Source organism: Zonotrichia leucophrys, chromosome 6, assembly GCF_028769735.1.
Source record: "Zonotrichia leucophrys gambelii isolate GWCS_2022_RI chromosome 6, RI_Zleu_2.0, whole genome shotgun sequence".
Classification (NCBI taxonomy): domain Eukaryota; kingdom Metazoa; phylum Chordata; class Aves; order Passeriformes; family Passerellidae; genus Zonotrichia; species Zonotrichia leucophrys.
This window is the reverse complement of record NC_088176.1, coordinates 9,684,189-9,700,719: the sequence shown is the minus strand read 5'-3', so window position 1 is coordinate 9,700,719 and position 16,531 is coordinate 9,684,189. Positions and strand designations below refer to the sequence as shown.

The window sequence follows — 16,531 nt, the reverse complement described above, 5'->3', positions numbered from 1 at the left end:
TTTCCCTTGGAAAGCTCAACTCCCCAGGGTCTGCATGAGGTCAATGGAAAAAGTGATTTCTTCAGAATGTGATTCAGAGTGCCTAAGCACTGGGCTTATCTTATTGACTACAGAGGAAGCTCAGATTCTGTAGATTTAAACTCACTTTTGAGAATACTCATCCTCTCTTGCCCCTTAGTTGTGGGAGTTATACTAGACCTGGATGTGGTTAGGCACACTTGGAAGGCACACTACCTACTGAAATTCAGGTGCTGCAGACCAAAGCTAAGAGAAGCTTGTCTACCAGAGCACAGGGTGTCCTGTTGGATCCTGTTTTGTCCTATTGAGTTACCCTGGGATGTCAGAAATGGATTTGCAAGTACCAGAAAGGAAAATTAAATCAAGAAAGGTTGGTTTCTTCATGGTTGTCCTGACTGGAGCTGGAATAATCAGCATCTGTTTCAGTTTAACTGAGTTTTCATTCTGGCCTTTTTCCCCTTTCAAAGTACAGGCAACTGAAGCCTTTAATTTGCCCTGTCTTTCACTGCAGAGGAAAATAGGAGTTTCTAACAGCTGTTACTATCCTGTCTAGAATAGCTACACTAAAAAAATACAGTTTATTGTCTGTTGTGAATGAAAAAGCTCTTGCTTGTTTCTGTTGTTTGTTGTGTTGACTTTGAAAGATAAATTGTTTGAACTGGTTGACTCTCCATTTGTATAATTGAAGATTAGCTTGCTTGATAGCCTGCTGGATTTGCAGTTTTCCCTTGCTCTGAACAAACTGACGAGCTGCTGGCCTTGGGACAGTTAGGACACAGCACATACTGAAAAAGTTTGTGCTCATACAGGTAAATAAGAAAATAACTTCATGCATGACATTCTGGATGTGCTGCTTCAGTGCTGATATGTCCTCTCTTTCCACCTGGAAGAGTTCTGGTAAGAGCTAGGAAGCCTTTTGAAAAATTGCTAACAGACATGGATAGGTGGCTAATGAGTTGAAAGTAGAAGCTGGCAGGACCAGAATGAGTTTTTACATGGTAGCTCTAAAATCCTAAATCGTGCTGCTTGTGTTTGAGAACATAGATACTCTGTCCTTTTATCATACGTTTGCTTTGTAAAAACAGTTGGAGAAAAAGGAAAAATAACTTCTTGTCACTCAAGTAAGCAGACCTGGCCCTGAATATATAAAAGGAAGTGACAGTAAAAATAGCAACATCTTATTGTACTGTAGTCCTTCAACAGAGAACCATATCTTGAAGTTCCCCTTCTTTGCATCCTTCTTTGTATTGCAAAGACATCTTGCCCCAAGCAGAAGCTTTTGCTCTGGGGGGTCAGAGTCTGATTTCAATGGGACAGAGCTTGGTGTCAGCCAGTGCACTGAGGATCAGCTTCTAGACATTGACAAGGGCTCTGGCCCTCCATGTGCATCCTCCAGGTTTGGTTTCTGTGCCTTCCTCGCTCCCCTTCTGCCAAGTGGTCCAGCCTTCCCAGTTTTTGTCTACTTATAATAAAGGCAGTGGGGCCAAGGTGCCATTCGCAGGGGAGACAGAAAAGAATGACAAAGGCGTTCACTATTTCCATGATAGGCATGGTACTCACAAAATTAAGTGGGATTTGTTGTGCCATCAGCCTTCAAAACATGCTTCTATCCTTCAGAATAACTAAACCCCTTGCAACCCTTGGCCAAGAGACTGAAGCCAAACTTCTGGTAAACTGACAATTCAAGGGAAAGGAATGGGATGTGACAGGAAGGTCTACATAGACTGAGGTGTAGATGAGAGGAAGGCAAAATCTAGTGTGAAATTTTGGGATCTGAGACATGATAGTGGGAGACTGAGATATAGGAAGAGAGAGAGAGAAAGAAAGAACAAACAAACAACTGGGAATTAGAGTTTTATGTTGAGACTGGTTGGCAAGGAACTGGCAGACAGAAGGCACAAGAGAACTTCAGTAGAAGGAAAGAAGAAGGAAGAGAGTGGAAAGTCAAGGGGATAGGCAGTGACATGAAGAACCAGACAAGAGGACTAGGACCTGGCGTGGGGAACCAAAGCTGGAGGCCCTATTGGAGATTAGGAAAGGAGGGACAGTCTGGGGAAGGAACAGGTGATCCAAGTCTGAGCGTGGAGGTGGGGCACAGGCAGCAGGGAAGGAATGGAGTAGCAGGAGGGAGCTGTGGGAAGCAGCCCCACATGGGGCAGAGCAGGGGATGTGTGGGTGGAGAGGGGCACCACGGGCTCTGCCTGCTGGGACATCCTGACTTGCAGAGCTGGAAGTGGAACAGAGCTTCCCTGAGGCTGGGCTTCATGTTGGCTCAGCCAGCAAAGAATTTGCCTCTTGTGCTGCCTGCCCCAGCAGCAGCAGCACAGAAACCACTGGAGCTGAGTGTCCTTGGCTGAGGCAGCAGCTGCCTGCCTGGGGGAGGAGAGCAGGCTGTCGGGCAGTTGGATGACAAGAATTTTACAGTTGGGAGGAGGCAGTGAAAAGGCCACATGACCAAGGGAGAAAGGGTCAATTCATTAGTCTGGCAGCCACTAAATTAAGAAAAGGCAAGTGGGACTATATATCAGAGGTATCTGAATTCAGTCAAAGATGATTCTGAAGTTGCTAGATTGATCTTGTGGTCGGCTTAAGCAAGCTTAACTAATTAATTGCTTTATTTTTGTTCATTGTGTAAGAGCTAGCTCCTAATCACACTGTTTTGTAGAAACATGCTTGAGACAACTGTGTAAATACTAAATAGCCTCAGGAATGGTCTTATGAATCCACTGAATAATCCAAATTCCAACACTCATCCCTCTCTGCTGCTGGTCTGGTTGGAGGATAACAGCCACTGCTGCTGTAACTTTCAGTAAAAGGAGAAGTCTGTGCTGGACACACAAGGGTGGGGACACCCAGCTAATGGCCCATGGAGGGGCTGGGATGCTGCATGAGCCTGCACCAACAGCTGTCCTTTTCAGGAGCACAGGAAATGCTACAGGTGTTACAGGAACACTATGAATGTTGCAAAGCCAAGCCTTTAAAAGTTAGGCAATGTCCAAACGAAATTGCCAGTGAAACCTTTATTCAGAACCATGCAGGTTATGAAATGCTCTTTAATTATATTTCTCCTCCTGCTCGTTTCAGTGTGGATGGCAATAGTTCAAGGCCCTTGTACAGTCCTGTGGGGTTTCTGGGACGACAGTCTCCTGATCCTGAGAGACCCTTCACTAATTCTTGTAAGGATTGTGAGCTCCTGTATTCACCCTCTGCTCTGGGACAGGTCTATGCCCATGAGATCTGGGGACAAACATTGCTGATGGAGACTGGGAGTAGGTTGGAGCTTTCCAACTCTTTCCAAGCTGAGCTTTCCAGCATCCAGTAGGAGGGTATAAATTTACCTACTCCATTTGGGCAGATTAAAAACAAATCTTTCATGCATGAATTCTGCCTTTGCAAAAATGTCTGTTAGTTCTGATTGTTGGCACAAGTATTGCCATAGTATCAGTCTAATCTCATATGACACATTTAAGGATTTGCAGCAGAAGGGTGGAGTTAGCAGTGTAAATTTCTTGGCTGATTTATCTCTTGTGACAATTGTCCTGCTCTGCTTTATATCAGCTTTTCAGAACAAATCTTATACTAGAGTGTAAAGTAACATTTCTTTAGATTTCAAATAATATTTTTTTTAAAGCAAAGTGAGTGGAAGCAGAAGTAGACTCTCCAACAGAACCAGAGTACGTGCAGCACATATCCTTGGTAAATATTTCAATGTTAAGGCAACTGGGCAGTGACACTTTGCACACAAAGGGCCTGAGAAATGTAAAGGTACATGACAAAACATTCAGATCCTCCCTACAACACTACAGTCTTTTAATGCAAATGACTGTGTTCAATTAACTCACACAAGAAACATTTTTTTCGGACTCCAAGCTCTCAAGGCAGTGTGTATTTCCATGTCTTGTAGAGGATTCTGCACAGTCCACAATGAAGTTTTACTGATTAATAACAGCAAATAAACATCCAGTCATTGTAAGAAATGTTGCCACTAGGAAATTTCAACTGGTTTCTGTCTTGTGACCCAATATGCTAAAAATCCAGTTCTGCTTTTAATGCTGTCCAGCATTTATTAGTAAAAGCCCACATAACCACATTGAACTGTCTGGTTTGCCAAAGACTCACACAAAGGCAATTGGCAGAATTTTGGTATTTGATAATTGAATGTGAATAGCCTTGTTTTGCTGAAACCAGCCAGATGATTGCCAAAAGTTGTAAAAAATCTCATGGAAATCAGCAGATACTCAGATCTGACTATCTGATGTGGCTCCCACTCATGGTTTTGATTCTGCTGAAGTAGCTGCTCAACGTGAGCCTGTGGGCCCAGTCCAGACTAGCAAGTACTGAGATCAATTAGTAGACTCCTATTAATTTGAACATATTTAGAAATTATAAATTTGAGATGCTACTGCAGTGCAGAATCCATCAAGGCTTGAAAGGGGAACTGATTGCAAACACCTGAGAACTTAGCATCAGAAAGCTAAACCTTTCTCAGCAAAATACTGAAAGATCTGTTACAAAAAGTCGTCAAGGAACTTGCTTTTAAAGCCCATCCTAAATGAAAGGGAGACTGATGGCAGGTGCTCTGTCACACTTGGGTATATTTGTCTACACAGAGGTGTCACCCTCTGGTATCCCTTGCAAAGGCAGCTTGCTTGGGCTTAGCCTGAGCTGTCTGCTACAGGAAGAAGAGTCAGCACATTGGTCCGAGGTTACATTGGCTGCCAGCTGCGGATGGTCCCGATTTTGTCGCAAAAGGAGACACGGGGATGTCGCGGTGCCCGTGCCCATTTCTTTGACGGAGTCTCAGCGGCTGAAGGCGCCTTGCAGCAGGAGCTGTGCCCTGAGCGTCCAGCACTGAGAGCCGCGCCACAGCAGCCATCCCTCCAGAACTCCCGCTCCTGGCTGCGCTGGGGCCAGCTCGCCATGCAGCTTTTGGAACGGCAGGAAAACACCTCCTGTTTGCTGTAACACTTCAATGAACGGCACTGGGTCACCGACCGAGTTACGGGCTGCCCTCCGCACCGGGGACATCCCGGCAGCGCTGGCCCGACGGCAGCTTTCAGCGGGGTCTGCGGGGCCGGGCACCCACCCGGGGACCGCCATGGGACAGCGCAGGGGAGCCGTGCCGAGCCCCGCGGGGAGCCGGCCCGGGCTCCGGCCCTCACGGCCCCGCTCCCGCCGTCGCCACGGGCAACGCGGCGCTTCCGCCGTAACCTGGAAGCGCTCGGTGTCCGCGCTCGGCGGGCCCGCCCCGAGAGCCGCGGGAGGGCCGTGGGCGGGCGGTCCCGTGACGGCTCGGTGCGCACAGACGGTGGCCGGCAGGGCAGGGCCGGGCGCGGAGCGGGTGCCGAGCGCGCCGCGGGAGGATGGCGGAGCCGCACGGTACGGGGCGGGCGGGCCGGGGGGCTCGGCCGGGCGGCGGCTGACAGCGGGCGGCGGCCGGGGGCGGCGGGAGGCCGCGGGCACAAAGGCGGGGAGGGCCGGGGCGCAGGTGGGGGCGGCGGGGCGGCCGGCGGGGAGTCCGTGCCCGCCTCGGCGGGGCTGCCCCGCCCGGTCCGCGGGGCCCGGCGCAGGTGGGGCGGAACGGGCCGGGCCGGGGGCGGCCATCGCCCCCGCGGGGCTCGGCCGAGGGGCTGCCGGGCGATGGCAGCGACCGCCACAACAACAACAACAATAACAACAAAAAGAAAGGAGGAAGCTCCGTCTTACAGCCTCACCTCTCCTCCTCGCCGCCAGCTCTCGGTGCCGGGAGCTGGCACGGAGAAATTGAAGCGATCTGGCGTGTGTGTAGTGGCGGCGGCGCTCCGGGTAATGATTACCGGCGTGCGGGTAATGATTAGCGCTGCCTCTGCCCGTGTCAGCGAGTCCCCCACCCTCTCGCATAGGCGTGAGGCTCTTTTCCTGTTTCACCCCACGTATTTATTGTGACAGTTCTGATGGAGCCACAGAGACAGAACCTCGTTTCAAAAGTCGTCGCCTTCCTGTCTAGCCAGGTGATTTTCCCGGTATTTAAAACAGAGAGGTGTGACAGAGAAAAGCGGTGTGACAGCTTCCCGCGTATATTTGTGGCTGTAGAAGGCGTCTTCACCGAGTTGTTCGTGTCTTTCCCTAGGAAATGCTCCAAAAGCTGTAGTAACCTTAGTAAGGTGAACGGCCGCCTTGACTAAAATTGCGACTGGGCGTGAGCTGCACAGCAATTCAGCAGAACTGAAGTTTGATGAAACTGTGTTGCTGCTTCACTTGTCCATCCTATTTAGGAACAGGTATGGACACGGAATAAAACGTCACCGTGTGTGAGAAAACAATTGTGAAGTGCTGAAATAGTACTGGTAATCTGTAAGTTGTGTTTTTGAGATGGGACTGTGCAAGCATTGAGTTCTGCACATGTGCAGACTTTTGAGGCAGACTATTAATGATCAAGGAGTTGTATTTGTGTGTATTGTCGTTGCTGCAGTATTTGGTGGAGACTTTTTTGACTGTCAGAATAGAAGTTGAGATGGTTTTGGTAATCACTTTTGGGGTCTTAATTTTCTACTGTTTCTTGTTAGCATGTTTGACCTTATATATTGTTCTTTTTACCTCCTAAACTGTGTGTGTTGGTTTGTTGTTTTTTTTTTTTAATTACTAATCATAAAATCAAGGGCTTAAAGTAGGTGGTGGTCAGATTAAATCATGCTTATTTACAGCCATATTTCAGGCATATGTTGTATGGTGATCTTGATATAAACTTAATCTGGTTTTGGGAAAGATTTATAGTATCTTTTGAATTTGTTATTACACTACTGTGCATACATTTTAATTTTAGTCACACCCTTATCGTCTTAATTCCCCTTGAATGTTTTGGATTTCACTATTTTGTTTTCTATGTAATTATTCCTTGCTCTGGATGAGTAAAATGGGAGATAATTTTCCTAATTTGAAGCCGTGTTCCTTTAATTTGAGGCTGTTTGTCGGCCATCAGCATTTCTGTACATGTGGCAAGGCAAAGCATGTATATTAGGCAAAACTAATTTTATATGTAACCTTGTAATGCACAAAGATGATTCCAGACAAAGCTCTCCTTGTGTCCACAGCCTTCCTTTGAGGAATACTGAGGGATCCTCAAAGAGGATGCTGTCTTCTTCCACGTCCCTCTGTGTGCTCTTTCTAGAAACAATCCTCAGCGTTTTTTGTTTGTGGTGATGGCAAGGGAGGGTCCATGAGCAGTTCTGCTTGTGAGTAGCTGCAGTTCCCGGTGTAGTTTTTCCTGGTGTAGTTTTCCCTTTCCAGCGTGGCATATCTGTACGGCAGGAGGTGCTGGGAGGGGCGTTCCTTTGTTATGTTGACACTTTAATCGCACTGACGGGTGTATTCTTCTCCAGGAATTCTGTGTGACTGAAGGGATTCCTTCAGACGAGGAATATTTTCTCCAGCTGTCTCCCTGCGCCGTTAGCCCGTGCACAGAGATTAATTGCTCGGAAGATCACTGCTGTGCGTGTGCCTTTTAGGAACCCCTTGGATTGATTGTGACTTGGCTGTGGCTTTCTAGAAAAGCATGTTTCTGCTGGAGCAGCGTGTGTGTGGCAGTCCTGGCTTGTCACCCTGAGCCGGCAGCTGTGTCCAGCACCCGTGAAATAGGTGGATGTAGATGTTTGTGTGTGGGCACGGTGCTCATGCATGGTAATTGAATTAGGGCTGTCAAAGCATCTTCTGCACGTTTGAAATAAGGACCACATTCTGTGATCCCTTCTTCACAGGGCTGAGGAAACGCAGTAAATAACAAAGCTCTGTTTTGGGAGGGTTTAGTATGCTAGCAAGGAAATAAAACTGCCTTAAGAGACCTCAGTGGTTCCAAAACACCACTGTAGAGAATTTGGGTGGGTGCTAGGAAGGAGCCATGTCTCTGTAGGAGCAGGTTCTCCTTCGTGTCTGAGGAAAGATGAAAACTTCTGTGCACAGGAGGGGAAGGCAGAGTTGTCCCTTCCCGTGTCCCACCACAGCCCCTGGGAAGGCTGTCCTGGTGCCTGCATTGCCCCTGCCCTCCCCAGCACCTGGGTTTGAGGTATCTGTGCTGTTCCTGGGTGGAGGAAAAGCTGCTGCCATGTCCTCATGTCCAGCCCGCCATACCCTCCTGTTCAGCGAGGCCAGTGGCATCTCCCACCCAGAACGCTTCAAGGCTCATTGCTTTGGATTTTATTTTTCAGTGGCTGCTCTTTTAAATGAAGTGAAGCTTGCTTCTCGTTCTGTTGTTGTAATACCTTGTATTCATTTTTACTGCATGCAACTGCATCTCAGAGGAGATATTTCTGCCTCTCGCTTTTTGGTGGGTTTGCGTGTGTGAGAGGGCTGGGGAGGATGCAGTAGAGATTAAAAAGCCAGTTACAACTGATGGTACAGATAAAAAGAACTCTCGTTTTCTGGAAACTGTACTGGCCGACGTAGTCTAGTCTATTTGATACAGTGGTCTTGCTGTGTAACAAAATGGATAAAAGGTAACAGGTTAATATAATAAGCAAGGTAATGTTTGCCGTATTAGCCATTGACCTTAATTCGCTTTTTTGCTGCATTGCTTTGCCTTGACTCTGTTGCGAAATACACATCACGTACTATTATAAATCTGGGAATTCTCCAACATCAAATTTGGTTCAATAAAGGCATTTTTAGGATATCCAGGTCTCTGGATGAAAAGGGAATTTTAATTACTAAGATTTTTTTCCCCATTTTTAACCTCCAGGTAATGTATCTTTTGTATAGAAATTATGGACAGTTTATAATTTCTTTTAAAAAAAGTGAGTTTGTGCCGTGTGGTGATTTTAAGATTGTCGCAGTTTAAGAGGTTCTTTATCTGTATTGCTCTAGAAGAGAAATGAGAGAACAGAGCCCGTCATATAATTGCCGACATGCTGACTGCTGTGAGGATATATTAAGAGGCTGTGAATTGGTGTAGATAAATACTAGGATGTACGGTCAAAGAACTTTTTAAAACAATCTGGCTTGTCTTTGTACTTGGTTGTTTTAGTATTGTTTTACATTAAGGTGTACATGTTGCAAAAAAAAAGGTAAATACTTGAGTCTATTAGTTTGCTTTTTGCTTTCTCTACAAAAGCACAGTCTGTTCTCAGAGTGGATGTGCATTAGATCCTGGTTTGCACGCCTGACTCAATCAGTGCTGGAGAGAGTTTTGGTGGTTTTTTTTTTTTGCCACAGGAAAGTACGTCCCCGATTTTTATGTACTATTTTTGAGCCAAGTTGAAAGTTTGCTGCTGTGTGTCAGCGGTGGGGGGTTTGCAGGGATGAGCAGCCCTGGGGACCGAGCTGTGCTCTCTTGTGAGACATGAGGCTGGTCCCGCATGGAGTTGGCTGTAGCTTGCTCTCACCTTTGCTGTGCTCATGCTCTCCGTGCTTTTGTGCCCAGGGACGCTTCACATTCCGGCTGTGAGCCCGAGGTGCGCTGCGATCCAGCAGGCAGGATTTCCATGGAGCCCTGTGGGTCCCGTAGATATTGTATCCGGTTCAGTGGACCTGCCTTCCCTGTGGTCGGAGGCTTTTTGTTATGCATGCATCCTAATTGTTCTTTCTGTCGGCATTGTGCGCTGACTGGAGGGGCTGTGCACCAATGCAAATCGCCTTTCTAATACCTTCCGCATTTGCATTAGAATGGCTGCATAAATATTGCAGCACATCTCAATTCACTCACTGCTTTGACTGCTGGGCTTTAAAATAGGTTCTTTCTGTAGCACAGATCTTGTTCGTGGTTGGTATTGCTTTGGAGAGGGGTTCTGAAGTGCATCCCTATTAAATAGTGAGGCTTGTTTGTGATGAGGTGCAATTTTAACTTAGCTATGTTCTAGTCTCCCACTCCTTTCAGCCCACAGGTTGATACATGCACTTGGAGGCAAAAAAATTTCAAGCTTTAGCAGTTTTTCACCAACTATTTCTAAACTCACTATATTTGGGGTTGCAAAACATGTTTGCTTGAGGTTTTGTTTTGCGTTAATTCCAGAAATCCTATGGAGGTCTGTGAGAATATTTCCTACATAAGGAATGTGAAACGTTGTGCCACTGTTGTTTTGGTGCTGAAACATTTGTTGACTTACTGAAAGTGTCGATACAGGGATGTGACTGAAAGCAGACACTCTTTTTGGGAACCGGTGGCAGATTGCCATCACCTGTCTGTCAAAAGTTTGCTTTACAGAGTTGTTACACAGAGCAGTGATTAGTATCACGTACTTGACTCTTAGTGATTAATAGATGCACAGAGACTTTTTAAAATCATCAGAGAGTGCAGCTTTTCTTGTGGCTATAGACTTTTTATTGATGCAATGTGTCAGATTTTGGGAATGATAGTACATGAAACTAGTATTTCTATTTTTGGCTAATTTGTTTTAATCCTAGGGTTCACTCTGTTTTATGTGTTTTAGTGTGTGAAAACTGCAGCAAGAAAGGTATGTTTAAATCACGTTAGGGTTTTTTTTAATATATCCGATGTTAGTAGCTTGTCACTCTTCCATTTGTTTGCACATGTATTAAAGCAGTATGAGTTATTCAGGTTAAGGATATGCAGAATGAGTTTGTTGTAAGAATTAAAATTACAGAAACTGTTTTCTGAAACAGTAACTGATAGCATTGTAGGAATCCTAAATTTACCTAGGACTTCTATATGATGATGGATGATTCACTTGCATGTGAAGTATTCTGTGTAGTGCTGCAAACAACATATGTGTTATTATAATACAGTACTTTTAACACTTATCCTGTCAAAAAATTGTGTCTATTAGAAGTTTAGAATAACTATAGTGATGGGCATGAAAATGCAAGGTTAAATAATGTTAAGTGAAAGCATAAAAATAATCTTGAAACCCCAATACCTGTGGACACTAAGCTATAGTGCATCTATACTTAATGTACAGATATATATGGATTTTAATTATCTATTAGATATTACAGATAATGTTGGTTTAGTACATGAAGAAATATGGCAAAACCACCTCAGGATTTACAGTTGTATTTAGATCTGTGTTTTCAATGTCTCCATCCTAATAGGAATTAGTAATAAATCAAAAATTGAAGAGTTATTTCATGACAGTTTGCATGGTCAGAACAATCCATTGGTCTGGCATGTTGTCTTGGCTGGGAAGAAAAGTAAGTATATTTATTACTTTTATGAAGAAATACCTGACTGGCAGCCAAAACAACCAGGGCCCGATATTTGTTTGTAGCTGAGGTGCAGCAATGATCGTGGGGAGTCAGATTTCTCCCTTTTCCTTTTCCTTACTCTTGCCTGTGCCCCAGCCATTTAAATCTTGGCAAATAGGGGATTTTGCTTTCTCTTTGTTATGAGGCTTCTGTCCTGTGACTGTGTAGTTGTAGCATGTGAACTGTCCAGTCTCCTGTATAATAAGATTCCTGACTGTTGTAAATTTTTCTTGATGCTGAAAGTTATAATCTGTTTTGTAATGCACAGCATTAATCGTGGTTATTGAGAATTGTCCTGGGTGGAAATACTCGTGTGTCAAAAGGCTCAGAGCAAAAAAAACCAAAAGCTCTTTTTTACTGTTTCTTAACTGTTGCATAGACTTTTCTTTTATAAACAAAAGAAACCTATTCAGTGTGTCACAAAGCTTATATTGCACAGTAGTGAAGGTTGTAGTAAATCTATGGATAATTAGTTAAAGCTCTGTGTTCAGTGCAGCTGCAGGTGCTGAATAAAGTGCATTGTGCTATGGAAAGGTTCAGACTCAGTCTTTCTTTTTTGTTTGTGTTAGACCTAATCCAGCATCATTGCATCCTCATTAAAAAAAGAACACCTTGTAATCTCTCTCAGTGTTTCTCTCCAACTCAACACCCCCCCAATCAACCTGCAGCTAACCAAGGCAAAGAAAAAATGGAGCAATTATTCTCTTCATTAGATGAGAAGTTGTGTTTCTGAAATTGTGGTGTTGGAGTTTTGTGCTTTTTTATATTCCCCTTCCCCCTCTGCTGCAGAAAAGCAGAACTGTGCATTTCTTTTAATTCCAAGGGATAACTGCACAGCCAGGAGTCTTTTGCAGATTGCTGCAAATACCAACTCCTGTTTAGAAGCATGTAGTTACATGGAGTTACTGTGTGCAGCAGAGAGAAAATGACTTCACTAGCAAACTGTATGTCTCCTGGAGGCATCAGGTGGCTTAATACGTAAACAAAAGTCCACTGCAGTCAAAAATAGATCTTTATAAAAAGAAATAGTGCAAAAAGTGGCCTCCTAAACAAGGAAGTGGAGGGCTAACAGAGAATTCATCTGTGTAGTCCTGCAAAATGCTGATCATAGCAGAATATGAAGGATTTACCATGAAATCCCATTTTGTTGTTTCTTCTGATGTAGCACTTAGAGTACATGACTTTTAAAAATGGTACATGTAGAGAAAATGACTGTACAATCAAAGGGTCTAAAGCCAAGGATAATATGCATAATTTGGAGTGATTTGCACAAATTCCTTATTGAAGGAATGTATGGGTTAAATGAAACCTCAGCTCAAATGTTCTTGTTAATATGTTAAATTGTGACAATTACTTTTCTAATAGTTCTTCAAATCTGATGGCTATTGTTCAGTACTTACAAAACCAAAAACATTACTTATTAAAAAGAACTTTATAATACTGGCAGTTGCATGGGCTATATTGAATTTAAAATTGTCGATTTCATGAAAAGGGAAATTCATATTAGTAAACAGCACTAATGAAAATACCTGGGAGCTTGTGTTAGTGCAGCAGATTTTGTTTTGGTAAGTCTGTTCAGGTCTTTTGTACTCTCTGACAGTGTGCAGATGTAACCACAGATTTCAGGTAATCATATTTATTTTTCACAGTGGGATATGTATTTGCTTTTTGGAATACTCAAAAAATTGTTTGGCAGCTGTCTTTATAGCATAATATGTGTGGCAGGCCTAGCTAGGAGGGAACAGAAGTTTAAATATTATACCTATGAGTTGTAATTCAGAATTTAAATGCAAGATGGATATTTTTTCCCTCCATGATGTCATTTCGTCCATAAATTTATTTTCTGTGTTTTAGGTCATCATTAGGGACATTTGCACAGTAGTAATTTCTCTTTTCTCTTCCCCATAAGAGGTCTTCAGATAAGTCTTTGTAGTTATTTCTTGCATTTAGGCTGTATCCTGTCTTGTCTTTTAAAACTTATCTGTTTGCAGGGTGGCTCTTTGGAGAAGCCCTAAGTTGTACCCAGCTATCGAGGTTTCAGTTACTTGTTCTCACTGTAGTATCATGTTTTCTTCTTCTAAACTGAGATGCTGTTTATTGAACCAATTAGCTGCTGGGTGCAAGCCAGAACTTTCTCCTGAAATCAGAATTAATGAATAAACAAATTCCTCTGGAGGGATTCCTGTTCTCACCGGGCAGTGACAGTGAACGTGTGACAAGGGCGCTGCTCGTGTCCTGTCACCTCAGTGCCCTGTGTGTGTCTGGGTCTGTACTCGGCCCTGCCAAAATCCGTGGGGTGACTTCTGAGTACGGATCACAACGTTCACATCACATATTTGATGGTATGTCTGTCTTGGGCTGGTTTTGAAACCATTCCAGCTCTTGTGCAGTCAGCAGATGGGATGCATACGCCTTCATTAGCAAGCAGTTAACTCCGCTGCTGGGGCTGAGTTTCCATCACGCTCCGGGTCTCTGACTTGGCTCTTTCTGCATTCCAGCTCCCACTGTTTGTTCTGCTGTCTCCAAGAAGAAATTGACAGGAGCGTTACATGCTCCTGCCCTCCTGTGGTAATGAAAACCCAAATGTTTTCCTCAAAATCAGGTTGTGTAAAAATAAAAGAGAGAGAGAGGGGAACAAGGAACTAGTTTGTCTCTTCTGGAGCAGCTGCTCACATCTCGAGATGTGCATTTGCCTTTGGTGAGGTGTTCTGCTTCAGAAGCCCTGGAAAAATCATAGTTATTTCTGAATTTGCTGTTGCAGTATCAGAAAGACCTTGTAGCCTTTTATAGTCTTGAATAAGCTTACTTGCCTTTATGTGTGATGTGTACTATCCCTTTTGCGTTAGAGAAAAAAGGCACAAATTAGAGGGGAGAATTTGACCAGCAGCAATGGCAGTGGGATAGCTCTGTCTTCCCTCCTTTGAGCCAGAGGTAGCTGAAACTCAGTCCTAGGATGTGGCTTGGAGACACCAAGCTCACCTTGGTTGAGGAACAGAGGTGGATCCCAGCCCCAAACTCCTCACTCCTCCCAGCCAGGAAGGTGGAGAAAGGCAAATGGGCACAAACCCATGGCTGCAGTGAGATCTTTGTTTGGAGAGTAGCATGTGTCATCTTTGAATGTACAGTGTGGTAACAAGTAGTCATGGGGCCTGAAAGGATCCTGAAATGGTTGTAATCTGTATGCGGCCTCTTATTTCTTAATGATCCTCTGTATTAAGAATACTAAAAGAAAGATGCTCTCAACTTCAAAGCTTGTGGTGTATATAAACTATGGGCTTACACCCTCAGTCTCTGTAGGCAAATCTTTGTGTTGTTCTCAACCTGTAAAGTCTTGGAATGAGAAATCTGTGTTTGTCACAGCTTTCAGTCCTGTGATTTTCAGTGTCTACTGAAACTGGTTTGTTTTGTTTTTTCCACTTAAACCTGCTTTATGTTAGCAGGAAGACTTTCACAGTTTGCATGCTGTTGGTTCTTTGGGCCAGCTTGCTGTCTGTCTTTCAGAAGTATTTAATATAAGCTGATCAGTTGTATACCATGGTAATCTAAAAGTATCCTTGAGAGCTGCTTCTACTGATTTTTGCATCGCTTTGTACTTTTACAACATGATTTTAGCTCCCTCTTCATCTTTGAACTACATAATTAATAGTTGAAATACCTTCTGACAAAAAGAAATGGTCCAGAATATTTTTTTTTATCTTGGCTGTAAATGTCTTATTTTATGACACAGAAACAAGTTAATGCAAGGCAGAAGTGTGTAGAGAGCATGAAAGGTACTCACTACTGCTGCTTGTCTGTATTCCCTTCTCCTGAGGTAACGTGAGGTATCCTGCCTCCATTCATCTTAATGCACACACTCAGGTATGTGTGCATGCCTGAACTCTTTCCAAGTCACTGCTATGCTTCCACCATTGAGTTACTCTGCTTGCAAGTCTAGAGGTATAAAGTTTTCTAATAAAAGTAGGGGGAGAGAGCATGGAAAGTTTGTGAGTGCCACTTTCGAATTACTTTTTCTAAATAGAAATGAATAATGGTTTGAACTTTCTCATGCACTTTTCCAGTGCTAGAGCAGTGACTTGTCATGTGAGCAAAGAGTTCTGCTTGTGTTGCATGTGGCTGTAAAAGCTCATGGACTGAATTTCAAGTTTTCTAAGTGCAGAGTGTAAAGTTACTGCTGAGATTCCTTAACTCCCTTCCAAGACTAAGTTTTCTTTCCTGTGTAAGCAACTTTCTCAAGTAGTGGAGGGTGAGATCAGTAACAGCTCTGGATATATCTTAGTTACAATTTTGATGTAAATTCAGTGTTGTATAGCCTGGTTTATAACTAAATGAGGCTAGGAACTCAGGAATCAATTAACAAGTTTTCTTTTGTGGGGTTCTGCTTTGATGGATCTTCCAGAAGTACTTCAGGTGTGTGTTTATATTCATGCATGACAAATGTGCTGCTCTTCAGTTACCAAAAGTAAATGGGCAGAACCTGATTAATAGAATAGAATGAATTATGATGAAAATAATCTTTTCACCAGATTTTGACCACTTTTCAGGTAGGTACTCCAAAATAAAGTTATTGATGCATTACAGAGATGATTAGTCCAGAATCACAGCATTTAGGATTCATTTGGATTCTCATTTTCCTTGCTGTCAAAACTCTTAATTACCAGCTAGTGAGCACTGTAAGTTCCCTTGTCAGTCAGATGTGGGAGGCTGGTTGTATGGCCCTTTTTCTCACCTCCTCTGACCATGGGCACTTTTCATCCAAGGCTACTGCTTGGTTTTGATTATTAGTATCATTATTAATGTGCAGCTTTTACCACTGCCTAGTGCTTGCAGCCAAGTGTAAATAAAATATCCCAGCTTGAATAGCAGTGACAAATGAAAGCTTAAACAGGTGATCACAGAGCAGAGAAATTAGCCAGTGCAAAGAAGTGATTCTTTTAGGTCAAGCTTTTCATTTAGATTTAAGGGTCACTTGCCTTAAGGGTCACGTTTCAGTATGAGGTGTTCTGATATGCTGACAATAGTTGTTATTATGCCATTATAATTATATATCCATCCATATATATATATATATATACACATACCTATAAAGGGAGAGGGGAGAATTACTTTGCACTTTGTGAAGTTTACCAAAGTCACTTGTGGATCACTCCCAACTTTGCTTTGGTTCTTCTGGTGACAACTAATAGTATTTGAATTAAGTAATGTGACTTTTATGCAAACCTCCTAATATTTGAAACAGTATCTAGAAATAATAAATAACAAATGGAGAGCTCCTGGTGATAGTACAGATGAGGAAGATATTTTAACTGGAACAGATGGTATTTTTTCAGCCTAATTTGGATTT

At 43.5% G+C, this 16,531-nt stretch overlaps 1 protein-coding gene across 4 annotated transcripts in view; it reads left to right on the top strand.

Annotated features, from left to right (window-relative positions):
* The first annotated feature begins 5,288 nt into the window (after positions 1-5,288).
* SHOC2 (SHOC2 leucine rich repeat scaffold protein) overlaps positions 5,289-16,531 on the top strand; it is a 59,415-nt gene continuing 48,172 nt past the window's right edge. Inside the window, exons 1-2 of one of the 4 annotated variants that reach the window (XM_064716877.1) lie at positions 5,289-5,397; positions 6,128-6,278. The gene's annotated coding sequence lies outside the window, so the exon portion shown is untranslated. Of the gene's footprint in view, positions 5,398-5,635; positions 5,824-5,993; positions 6,009-6,127; positions 6,279-16,531 lie in introns of those variants that run through there. The other 3 variants (XM_064716879.1, XM_064716878.1, XM_064716880.1) reach the window with 3 other exon arrangements.